This window comes from Oncorhynchus kisutch, linkage group LG30 (assembly GCF_002021735.2).
Source record: "Oncorhynchus kisutch isolate 150728-3 linkage group LG30, Okis_V2, whole genome shotgun sequence".
In the NCBI taxonomy this organism is placed as follows: Eukaryota; Metazoa; Chordata; class Actinopteri; order Salmoniformes; family Salmonidae; genus Oncorhynchus; species Oncorhynchus kisutch.
This window is the reverse complement of record NC_034203.2, coordinates 13763210-13776715: the sequence shown is the minus strand read 5'-3', so window position 1 is coordinate 13776715 and position 13506 is coordinate 13763210.

The following is a 13506-nucleotide window of genomic DNA, read 5'->3' as shown; positions in this document are numbered from 1 at the left end:
GTAAGCCAGTGACTCAGCCCCTGTTAGAGGCAGAGAATCCCAGTGGAGAGAGGGGAACCGGCCAGGCAGAGACAGCAAGGGCGGTTCGTTGCTCCAGAGCCTTTTCATTCACCTTCACACTCCTGGGCCAGACTACACTCAATCATATGACCCACTGAAGAGATGAGTCTTCAGTAAAGACTTAAAGGTTGAGACCGAGTCTGCGTCTCTCACATGAGTAGGCAGACCATTCCATAAAAATGGAGCTCTATAGGAGAAAGCCTAGAAATTCTAGGGACAATTAGGAGGCCTGTGTCTTGTGACCGTAGCGTACGTGTAGGTATGTACGGCAGGACCAAATCAGAAAGATAGGTAGGAGCAAGCCCATGTAATGCTTTGTAGGTTAGCAGTAAAACCTTGAAATAAGCCCTTGACTTAACAGGAAGCCAGTGTAGGGAGGCTAGCACTGGGGTAATATGATCAATTTGTTTGGTTCTAGTCAGGATTCTAGCAGCAGTATTTAGCACTAACTGAAGTTTATTTAGTGCTTTATCCGGGTAGCCGGAAAGTAAAGCATTGCAGTAGTTTAACCTAGAAGTAACAAAAGCATGGATGAATTTTTTTTGCATCATTTTTGGACAGAAAGTTTCAGATTTTTGCAATGTTACGTAGATGGGGGAAAAAACTGTCCTTGAAACATTCTTGATATGTTCGTCAAAAGAGAGATCAGGTTCCAGAGTAACGACAAGCTCCTTCACAGTTTTATTTGAGACGACTGTACAACCATCAAGATGAATTGTCAGATTCAACAGAAGATCTCTTTGTTTCTTGGGACCTAAAACAAGCATCTCTGTTTTGTCCGAGTTTAAAAGTAGAACGTTTGCAGCCATCCACTTCTTTATGTCTGAGAAACAGGCTTCTAGCAAGGGCAATTTTGGGGCTTCACCATGTTTCATTGAAATGTACAGCTGTGTGTCATCCGCATAGCAGTGAAAGTTAACATTATGTTTTCATAACATGAACATTATGTTTTCGAATGACATCCCCAAATATATAGTGAAAACAATAGTGGTCCTAAAACGGAACCTTGAGGAACAGCGAAATGTACAGTTGATTTGTCAGAGGACAAACCATTCACAGAGACAAACTGATATCTTTCCGACAGATAAGATCTAAACCAGGCCAGAAGTTGTCCGTGTAGACCAATTTGGGTTTCCAATCTCTCCAAAAGAATGTGGTGATTGATGGTATCAAAAGCAGCACTAAGGTCTAGGAGCACGAGGACAGATGCAGAGCCTCGGTCTTACGCCATTAAAAGGTAATTTACCACCTTCACAAGTGCAGTCTCTATGCTATGATGGGGTCTAAAACCAGACTGAAGCATTTCGTATACATTGTTTGTCTTCAGGAAGGCAGTGAGTTGCTGCGCAACAGCTTTTTCAACAATTTTTGAGAGGAATGGAAGATTCGATATTGGCCGTTAGTTTTTTATATTTTCTGGGTCAAGGTTTGGCTTTTTCAAGAGAGGCTTTATTACTGCCACTTTTAGTGAGTTTGGTACACATCCGGTGGATAGAGAGCCGTTTATTATGTTCAACATAGGAGGGCAAAGCACAGGAAGCAGCTCTTTCAGTAGTTTAGTTGTAATAGGGTCCAGTATGCAGCTTGAAGGTTTAGAGGCCATTATTATTTTCATCATTGTGTCAAGACATACAGTACTAAAACACTTGAGTGTCTCTCTTAATCCTAGGTCCTGGCAGAGTTGTGCAGACTCAGGACAACTGAGCTTTGGAGGAATACGCAGATTTAAAGAGGAGTCCATAATTTACTTTCCTCAAAGAAGTTCATGAATTTATTACTGCTGAAGTGAAAGCCATCCTCACTTGGGGAATGCTGCTTTTTAGTTAGCTTTCCGACAGTATCAAAAATACATTTCGGATTGTTCTTATTTTCCTCAATTAAGTTGGAAAAATAGGATGATCGAGCAGCAGTGTGGGCTCTTCGATACTGCACGGTACTGTCTTTCCAAGCTAGTCGGAAGACTTCCAGTTTGGTGTGGCGCCATTTCCGTTCAAATTTTCTGGAAGCTTGCTTCAGAGCTCTGGTATTTTCTGTATACCAGGGAGCTAGTTTCTTATGGCAAATGTTTTTGGTTTTTAGGGATGCAACTGCATCTAGGGTATTGCGCAAGGTTAAATTGAGTTCCTCAGTTAGGTGGTTAACTGATTTTTGTCCTCTGACGTCCTTGGGTAGGCAGAGGGAGTCTGGAAGGGCATCAAGTAATCTTTGTGTTGTCTAAGAATTTATAGCACGACTTTTGATGCTCCTTGGTTGGGGTCTGAGCAGATTATTTGTTGCGAATGCAAACGTAATAAAATGGTGGTCCGATAGTCCAGGATTATGAGGAAAAACATTAAGATCCACCACATTTATTCCATGGGACAAAACTAGGTCCAGAGTATGACTGTGACAGTGAGTAGGTCCAGAGACATGTTGGACAAAACCCACTGAGTCGATGATGGCTCCGAAAGCCTTTTGGAGTGGGTCTGTGGACTTTTCCATATGAATTTTAAAATCACCAAAAATGTGAATATTATCTGCTATGACTACAAGGTCCAATAGGAATTCAAGGAACTCAGTGAGGAACGCTGTATATGGCCCGGGAGGCCTGTTAGCAGTAGCTATAAAAAGTGATTGAGTAGGCTGCATAAATTTCATGACTAGAAGCTCATTTTTTTTGGTGTAAATTGAAATTTGCTATCGTAAATGTTAGCAACACCTCCGCCTTTGCGGGATGCACGGGGGGCATGGTCACTAGTGTAACCAGAAGGTGAGGCCTCATTTAAATTCATCAGGCTTAAGCCATGTTTCAGTCAGGCCAATCACATCAAGATTATGATCAGTGATTAGTTCATTGACTATAACTGCCTTTGAAGTGAGGGATCTAACATTAAGTAGCCCTATTTTGAGATGTGAGGTATCACAATCTCTTTCAATAATGGCAGGAATGGAGGAGGTCTTTATCCTAGTGAGATTGCTAAGGCGAACACCGCCATGTTTAGTTATCCCCAACCTTGGTCGAGGCACAGACACGGTCTCAATGGGGATAGCTGAGCTGACTACACTGACTGTGCTAGTGGCAGACTCCACTAAGCTGGCAGGCTGGCTAACAGCCTGCTGCCTGGCCTGCACCCTATTTCATTGTGGAGCTAGAGGAGTTAGAACCCTGTCTATGTTGGTAGATAAGATGAGAGCACTCCTTCAGCTAGGATGGAGTCCGTCACTCCTCAGTAGGCCAGGCTTGGTCCTGTTTGTGGGTGAGTCCCAGAAAGAGGGACAATTATCTACAAATTCTACATTTTGGGAGGGGCCGAAAACAGTTTTCAACCAGCAATTGAGTTGTGAGACTCTGCTGTAAAGCTCATCACTTCCCCTAACTGGGAGAGGTATATACAGTACCAATCAAATGTTTGGACACACCTACTCATTCCAGGGTTTTTCTTTATTTTTACTCTTTTCTACATTGTAGAATAATAGTGAAGACATCAAAACTATGAAATAACCACATATGGAATCATGTAGTAACTTAAAAAGTGTTAAACAAATCGAAATATGTTTTATATTTCAGATTCTTCAAAGCAGCCACCCTTGATGACAGCTTTGCACACTCCTGGCATTCTCTCAACCAGCTTCATTGGGTAGACACCTGGAATATATTTCAATTAACAGGCGTGCCTCTACAAGGTAGAGGTGGTATACAGAAGATAGCACTATTTGGTAAAAGACTAAGTCGATATTATGGCAAGAACAGCTCAAATAAGTAATGAGAAACGACAGGCCATCATTACATTAAGACATAAAGGTCTGTCAATGCGGAACATTTCAAGAACTTTGAAAGATTATTCATGTGCAGTCACAAAAACCATCAAGTGCTATGATGAAACTGGCTCTCATGAGGACTGCCACAGGAAAGGAAGTTACTTCTGCTGCAGAGGATACATTCATTTGAGTTACTAGACAAAATAAATGCTTCACAAAGTTCAAGTAACAGACACATTTCAACATCAACTGTTCAGAGGAGACTGCATGAATCAGGCCTTCATGGTTGAATTGCTGCATAGAAATCACTACTAAAGGACACCAATAATAAGAAGAGACTTGCTTGGGCCAAGAAACATGAGCAATGGACAATAGACCAGTGGAAATCTGTCCTTTGGTCTGATGAGTCCAAATTTTAGATATTTGGTTCCAACCACCGTGTCTTTGTGAGACGCAGAGTAGGTGAACGGATGATCTCCGTATGTGTGGTTCCCACCGTGAAGCATGGAGGAGGAGGTGGGATGGTGCTTTGCAGTTGACATTGTCTGTGATTTATTTAGAATTCCAGGCCCACTTAACCAGCATGGCTACCACAGCATTATGCAGCGATACGCCATCCCATCTGGTTTGCGCTTAGTGGGACTATCATTTGTTTTTCAACCGGACAATGACCCAACACACCTTCAGGCTGTTTAAGGGCTATTTGACCAAGAAGGAGTGATGGAATGCTGCATCAGATGACCCCTACAATCACCCGACCTCAACCCAATTGATATGGTTTGTGATGAGTTGGACCGCAGACTGAAGGAAAAGCAGCCAACAAGTGCTCAGCATATGTGGGAACTACTTCAAGACTGTTGGGAAGGAATTACAGGTGAAGCTGGTTGAGAGAATGCCAAGAGTGTGCAAAGCTGTCATCAAGGCAAAGGGTGGCTACTTCGAAGTATCTAATATATAAAATATGTTTGGATTTGTTGAACACTTTTTTTGGTTACTACATGATTCCATATGTGGTTATTTCATAGTTTTGATGTCTTCACTATTATTCTACAATGTAGAAAATAGTAAAAATAAAGAAAAACCTTTGAATGAGTAGGTGTGTCCAAACTTTTGATTGGTACTGTGTATATATATATATATATATATATATTTATATGTATGTGTCTATGTATGTATATTTATATAAATGTGGGTATGTACAGTATATCTATGTATGTGTATATATATTAATATATATACATGTATTTACAAAACAAATTATATCAGGGATTGGAAATGATGCAGACAATTGCATTGATGGAAGCTACAGTCTGTCTGCTATATGAAAGATGTTCTACCCCCTAAAAAAATATAAAATTATATTTCTGAAGCACTGCTGTTACAATTATGACAGTGCAGCATCTTCTTGGTTGAAAGCACTATGTGTTTGAGACACTGGAAGTGACTCTTACATACACCAAACATGCGCTCCACTACACCTCTGCTGCGGATATGAGCTTGGTTGTACCGTTGTTGCTCAGGTCCTATTGCATGAAGATGGAAGTGAACAAGAAGTTGGTCTGTGCATATACCCACTGTCACCAAGTATGATTCCACTATGGTGTCCTCTTTCGAGCGGAGCATACAAAGAGGAGTTTTGGAAAATCCTTGAGTCAGGAGTTGCACCTTTCCAACGTGCAACAATGTCAGAGAACTGCAAATTGGGAGTGCACAATTTGTACATTTATTGAGTACCAGGTTTTTACAATTCCAGCACTCTTCAGCATCTGCTGTAGAGGGACACTTAATTGGAAAATATCATCCCTCTATACAGCCAATGACTCCAGGGAAGTTCCCATATCCATAAAACTCTACCTTGTAGTTGGCGTGGGCAGCAGAATCAGGGAACTTGATGTAATTCTCTTTCAGTTCACATATAACATTGCAGACTTTGTGGACTATTCTGCATACAGTCTGTTCACTTACACCACAGAAATCTCCTGTTTCTTGATGGAAGGTTCCAGATGCCAAAAACCTCAAGGTGATCAGTACTTGTAGGGAAGGAGGAATGGGCCTTCCTCTAAGAGAGTCAGATGAAAGCCTTGGCTCAAGCAAACAAATGTCAGCTGCATTTTCTTTGTACATATAGAAACAGTCACAGAAATAGATTTCAACAAAATCATTCAGTGGATTGCTGTCTGTCTATAACCACCCTTCTGTCTGGCCTTGGTGGTGCTCTTTGATCATCATTGATATAGTTCAGGTAATCCATTGCCAAGGTCAACCTGGGGGCCAACATCCTGAGGGCCAACATCCATTAATCTGAAGTTAAACCTTCCCTTAGATCAAGATTAACTCTAATCGTCCTTCTGGAAATCAGACTTTTAACATCTAGACTAGGGCATGTCTGAGACTATTTTAAACCATCTCTGAGAAATGCCATTTCAGTTAGTCCACTTAAAAAATAAAACATAAAAAGTTTAGTCTAGGATTAGGCTTAATCTGTGTCTGCGAAACCACCCCTGCATGAGTGGAGCAGTGCGATGAAGTTAACTGAAGACCTTGTCTGAATGGTAACCTTGTAATCTCTTAGCCTTGGTTGTGTGTGAATATTATACATATATATTTTTGTCAGTTAAGAACAAATTCTTATTTTACAATAATGGCCTACCCCGGCCAAACCCTGCCCTTACCCGGACAACGCTGGGCCAATTGTGTGCCGCCCTATGGGACTCCCGATCACGGCTGGTTGTGATACAGCCCGGGATTGAACCAGGGTCTGTAGTGACGCCTCTATCCCTGAGATGCAGGGCCTTAGACCGCTGCGCCACTATATAATCCACTATATAATGAATAAGGCAGTCTACCATTGTTACCAGCTTGCACCTGAGCCTAAAACTAATGACAAGAGTCACTTATTCCATTGTTTACTTGGCCCACTAACTTTTTATTCCCATTTACTCATCTCATGTGATCCCTTCATAGGGCTCTGAGGTTTCCAAATACCATGTTAGGCTTTAACAAGGGCTCAAAGTTTGTATGTTTACCATGGTCAATATCCATAGTCATGAGAGTATATTGCAATCATCAAATTATTCTGCGGTATTGGGACTGTCTGTCCTTCACAGGGTTCAGTAGTGAATCACTGGGTCATGTTCATCAGGCACTACATGGAAGAAAACATACTGAAACAGTCCACTAAGAAACACACATTTTTGTTTTCGGTTGCAAAATATTTTTTTGATTTTCTGTTGTCTGGAGAAAAACAATGTTCAGATTAGCTGATAATGTGACATTAAAATACAAGGTGCTGTAAAATAATAGCTCCCCATCACACCTGCAGTTGTTATTGCTATATCTTTAGATAAAAGGGTATAAATAATTAACCCATCATCTATTGGATACATACATTTGTTCTAAATCATCACTTTCACCTTCTAAGTTTATCCTTGACCCGTGAAAAAACAAAAGTTCTCCCTGAAGGGTCGAGTCATTAGAGTGAGATGAGTGGTGACAGGTAGAATACAAAGCACTATCTGCTCTGTGAAATCAATGTGATCTCTGGTCCACAGATAACACTGTTTGGCCTGCACTTTTACACAGTAAAACACTCAACCTTCTCTCACTCCACAACAGTCCGACAGTCCTTGTCTGCACCCAATCGTACTGCACTTGCTTTGAGATCTCATAGAACAGAGAAAGAATGTCTGAAGAAGTGAACGATGCATGGAGGAAGAAACCATTTGAAGAAGGAAAGAAGAGGACCAGAGGAGATATATCCGATACTTTACTAAAGAATAGTAGATCATGCTGTGTCAGTGTAGGTCTCCTTGTACTGCTTCTGACCACCACCATCACCTCTTCCGTTGTGACTCAAAATGCAGGAAACTCAAACTTCTTCTTTTGTTTCCCTTTTTCAAGACAGAACAAAAAAGACAAATTCACCAGCATACAGTAATCATATATACTTGGAATGTATCATCTACAGTATTGATCTTAATGTCATACAATAATGTTAAAATTACCTTTTGTATTTACTGTAGCCTACTGTATATGACTTCCTTATTTCACTTTATAACTAGAGTTTACATGGTAATGATAGATAACCAGCTGTGACTAGGAGATGACTGTGCCTGTGGATACTGCTCGGGACCTCCGAGACGATCCTACCGTTTGCTACTGATGGACACATGCTAGACTTCCTTGTCCAAACTGGAGACATCAGGGAGAGAGACACACTGCATGCTACCTGGTATCACCGTGCCAACAAGTCAGAGATGAACAAAGCACTCCAAAGTAATGTGTTTTGGTAAAATATGAATTGTTCTCTGAATTCTATGTAACTTTAGCAGTATAGTACAGAAAGTGTCAACATCAAGTATACATTTGACAGTATACAGAGGGGATTTGCAGTAGTAAAAGCCTGGGTAGTATTCATTAGGACACACCTTAGCAAAACGTTTAGCAAAGGGAGGGACTACCTGAATGTGTTTCGTATTGGACACATTCAGGTAGTCCCTCCATGTCTGTTGTTGGCGCCTAATGAATACAACCCAGTTCTGTCAACCCCTCTAGGTTCTATCATGGTTCTGGAGAGAGTCAACGTGACCACCAGCCCCATCAACACTCTTGGCCAGTGGCTGGATGCAGTGCTCCAGTCAAAGAAAGGCATCAAATCTATCAATACAACTTTAAATATCAGTTAGGGCCTTCGCTTCTTCTGGTCCTTTAGTACAAATCAATAATGTCGATCAATTACCTAAAAGGATCAGCTGCACAACATAATATAGCACATTTAATCAACTGTTATATGTTACGAAACCAGATAGCTAGACTAATGATATTGATACACTCGCTAAGGCTAGGGGTTCTAAGCCTAGCTACAATTGGCCCAGCGTCGTCCGGGTTAGGGGAGGGTTTGGCCGGCCGGGATGTCCTTATTCCATCCCGCACTAGCGACTCCTTGTGGTGGGCTGGGCTCATGCATGCTGAGTCTGTACGGGAGTTGCAGAAATAGGACAAAACTGTAACTACCAATTGGATGTCACGAACTTGGGGAGAAAATGGGGTACAAAAAAGATGCACTATGCAGAAATCACTTTGCCATTTACTGGTTGCTAAAGTTCTAATAGTTCGCCTAATTTCAGTTTGTGTCAAAACAAGCAGTCATTGTGTAGAGAATCATTGTACCATCTAAACCTCTGTGAAATATATTTTCAGCTTTTTAAAGCTGGTGTACTCAATCGAAAGTAAAAGATACAAAAATGAAACTTAAGAACGGGAAGCATAGAAATAGCACATAGAATAGATCTACCGCTTCTTAGACTTGCTTTCAATTTCGTATTGCGTCAGCCAACAACATTGACGAATACGCTGATTCGGTGTGCGAGTTCATTAGAACGTGCGTTGAAGATGTCGTTCCCATAGCAACGATTAAAACATTCCCCAACCAGAAACCGTGGATTGATGGCAGCATTCGTGTGGAACTGAAGGCACGAACCACTGCTTTTAATCAGGGCAAGGTGTCTGGTAACATGACTGAATACAAACAGTGCAGCTATTCCCTCCGCAAGGCTATCAAACAAGCTAAGCGCCAGTACAGAGACAAAGTAGAATCTCAATTCAACGGCTCAGACACAAGAGGCATGTGGCAGGGTCTACAGTCAATCACGGACTACAGGAAGAAACCCAGCCCAGTCACGGACCAGGATGTCTTGCTCCCAGGCAGACTAAACAACTTTTTTGCCCGCTTTGAGGACAATACAGTGCCACTGACACGGCCTGCAACGAAAACATGCGGTCTCTCCTTCACTGCAGCCGAAGTGAGTAAGACATTTAAACGTGTTAACCCTCGCAAGGCTGCAGGCCCAGACGGCATCCCCAGCCGCGCCCTCAGAGCATGCGCAGACCAGCTGGCCGGTGTGTTTACGGACATATTCAACCAATCCCTATACCAGTCTGCTGTTCCCACATGCTTCAAGAGGGCCACCATTGTTCCTGTTCCCAAGAAAGCTAAGGTAACTGAGCTAAACGACTATCGCCCCGTAGCACTCACATCCGTCATCATGAAGTGCTTTGAGAGACTAGTCAAGGACCATATCACCTCCACCCTACCTGACACCCTTGACCCACTCCAATTTGCTTACCGCCCAAATAGGTCCACAGACGATGCAATCTCAACCACACTGCACACTGCCCTAACCCATCTGGACAAGAGGAATACCTATGTGAGAATGCTGTTCATCGACTACAGCTCGGCATTCAACACCATAGTACCCTCCAAGCTCGTCATCAAGCTCGAGACCCTGGGTCTCGACCCCGCCCTGTGCAACTGGGTACTGGACTTCCTGACGGGCCGCCCCCAGGTGGTGAGGGTAGGCAACAACATCTCCTCCCCGCTGATCCTCAACACTGGGGCCCCACAAGGGTGCGTTCTGAGCCCTCTCCTGTACTCCCTGTTCACCCACGACTGCGTGGCCACGCACGCCTCCAACTCAATCATCAAGTTTGCGGACGACACAACAGTGGTAGGCTTGATTACCAACAACGACGAGACGGCCTACAGGGAGGAGGTGAGGGCCCTCGGAGTGTGGTGTCAGGAAAATAACCTCACACTCAACGTCAACAAAACTAAGGAGATGATTGTGGACTTCAGGAAACAGCAGAGGGAACACCCCCCCATCCACATCGATGGAACAGTAGTGGAGAGGGTAGCAAGTTTTAAGTTCCTCGGCATACACATCACAGACAAACTGAATTGGTCCACTCACACAGACAGCATCGTGAGGAAGGCGCAGCAGCGCCTCTTCAACCTCAGGAGGCTGAAGAAATTCGGCTTGTCACCAAAAGCACTCACAAACTTCTACAGATGCACAATCGAGAGCATCCTGGCGGGCTGTATCACCGCCTGGTATGGCAACTGCACCGCCCTCAACCGTAAGGCTCTCCAGAGGGTAGTGAGGTCTGCACAACGCATCACCGGGGGCAAACTACCTGCCCTCCAGGACACCTACACCACCCGATGCTACAGGAAGGCCATAAAGATCATCAAGGACATCAACCACCCGAGCCACTGCCTGTTCACCCCGCTGTCATCCAGAAGGCGAGGTCAGTACAGGTGCATCAAAGCTGGGACCGAGAGACTGAAAAACAGCTTCTATCTCAAGGCCATCAGACTGTTAAACAGCCACCACTAACATTGAGTGGCTACTGCCAACACACTGTCAATGCCACTGACTCTACTCCAGCCACTTTAATCATGGGAATTGATGGGAAATTATGTAAATATATCACTAGCCACTTTAAACAATGCTACCTTATATAATGTTACTTACCCTACATTATTCATCTCATATGCATACGTAGATACTGTACTCTATATCATCGACTGCATCCTTATGTAATACATGTATCACTAGCCACTTTAACTATGCCACTTGGTTTACATACTCATCTCATATGTATATACTGTACTCGATATCATCTACTGTATCTTGCCTATGCTGCTCTGTACCATCACTCATTCATATATCCTTATGTACATATTCTTTATCCCCTTACATTGTGTATAAGACAGTCGGTTTTTTTGGAATTGTTAGTTAGATTACTTGTTCGTTATTACTGCATTGTCGGAACTAGAAGCACAAGCATTTCGCTACACTCGCATTAACATCTGCTAACCATGTGTATGTGACAAATAAATTTGATTTGATTTGATTTGATTTGAAAATGACAGATCTATAACCTAAAATCCTATGTGAATTTGGTCATTATATTTTTGCTTTAAATTACATCTAGCTTTAACAAGACTCCCTGGCAAAGCACAGCATGGGGATGGAGTGTGGAAGTGGTAGTGTAGTGTCTAAATATGCTCCTAAGAACTAACCTACCTAACGCATACAACAGGTATATGATACTATTGTATTTGGACTCCTTCAGGCATAAAGCTGAACTTCAAAAGCAGTCAGGCGGCGACTCCCTCCCTAGACTTCCTGAGCATGACAAACCAGACTAAAGGGATGAATCGACCAGTGTGGCTGAATACTGACATCCTCCCTGGGTCCAACGTCGCAGCCTTCTGACCTGTCATTAACGGATGTGAGTGAGTAGCCAGGAAAGAGCAATCCTATTAGCCATCATCGAAAATGCCCCACAGAAAGTCACCTTTCCCGTCCACGCTGTAATGACCAGAAATAGACGGCCTCACAACAGCTGGCTGCTCAGTCAATCGCCAAGGTAACTAGAACTGCTCCTATATACAGTAATTGATCTAGTTAGGACTTTCAAATCGTTCAATCACACTGGGAGGAGGTTACGAAAATATCTCAGGTTTGACTCGTTCACACTCACTAGTTATCACATTGGACAGCAAAAAGGATCTACACTTTTGGTTAGACTGTTCTGAACTAGGAGCTTAAAATGTTTCTCGCAAAAAACAATAGTGTGAACGACCTGCTGTTCGTCAGGGACAACACCAACCTTGAACTGGTCTACTACCTGTCCCAGTTCAAAGAAGCTGCCAGTAAGAAAACCTGTGGAACTCCCAAATCCTTTGTATGAGGTAATCTACAGTAACTAACGTATGTCGTCATACAAATCATCATTAGCCTATTTGTTATTATTAACATTCCCCTTTCCGGTCTTGAAAATGTAATTACTTCACAATAAGGTACTTTCAACAACTAGTAAAACCAAATGGTATTTCCAACCAGTCCATCCTGATGTTAGGACTAAGTTGTATGTGTTTGTGTGATTGCAGAGCAGAGCAGAGATCGGCTGAAAAGGTTCTACCCTGGAGACCTGATTTGACTATTTTCAGCCAAAATATTGAGATTGTGACTGTTCCACTGGATGTAGTGGCAGACTGAGCCTCACTGCTTTCCCTGCTGTCAGGTAGACCTGGAGGGATTATGATGGGGTGCAACCTAAATGCCACCTGTTGACAATTGCAACGATGGGTTATATACAGATGGAGGGTTATATACAGATGGGGAGTTGAATACAGATGGGGGGGTTGAAGACAATTGAATACAGAGGTCAAATCTCCTGATTGCTTCGTAACCTTACACAGTGCCAGTGGGATGCTCATCATTCCAGTGGGATCTGGTTCTACCCAGCCTGGAGTCCCAGTGGTGGACAGCTCCCGTCCAGAGTTCCCTCTCCAGGACTGCCTGGACCTGGTTTTGGCTTCCCCGAAGCCCTGGGGTACCTACCTGAAGATCCAGTCTTGAGCTAGCTGGAGCCCTCTCGCCACTTCCTCAGCTCAGCCTACCACTGGGACCTCCTGTATGGCCCCGTCTCGGTCAACATGGCCCTGTTCCATGGTGCCTCCCAGACCCAGGGCTACATCTCTGGGAGGGGAGTTCCTCCACAGTCAACCAGGTCTTCTATATCACACTGGCCCCTAGCTGGCCCCTTGAAGCCCTGGGGGAGGGGTATACCAGGGCCATGGTGGAAGACATGGAGGAGGTACTGAGGGGGCCCTGGCAAGGAGTGTCACTGCAGGTGAGGGCCGAGCCACTAGGTAGGTCTGTGAAGGGGCAGAGGGGGCTTCAGGAGGGGCAGCCACGATACTCACTGACAGTGGAGCACGGCATAGAAAGTGGGATCAGGAGGCGACAGGCGATCATGGCCAACCTCTGAGAGCGAAGACCGAAGCTTGTTTTGTATATCTCTGAGAACTACCCTACTGGGTAAAAACTGGTTGAATCAACATTGTTTCCACATTAT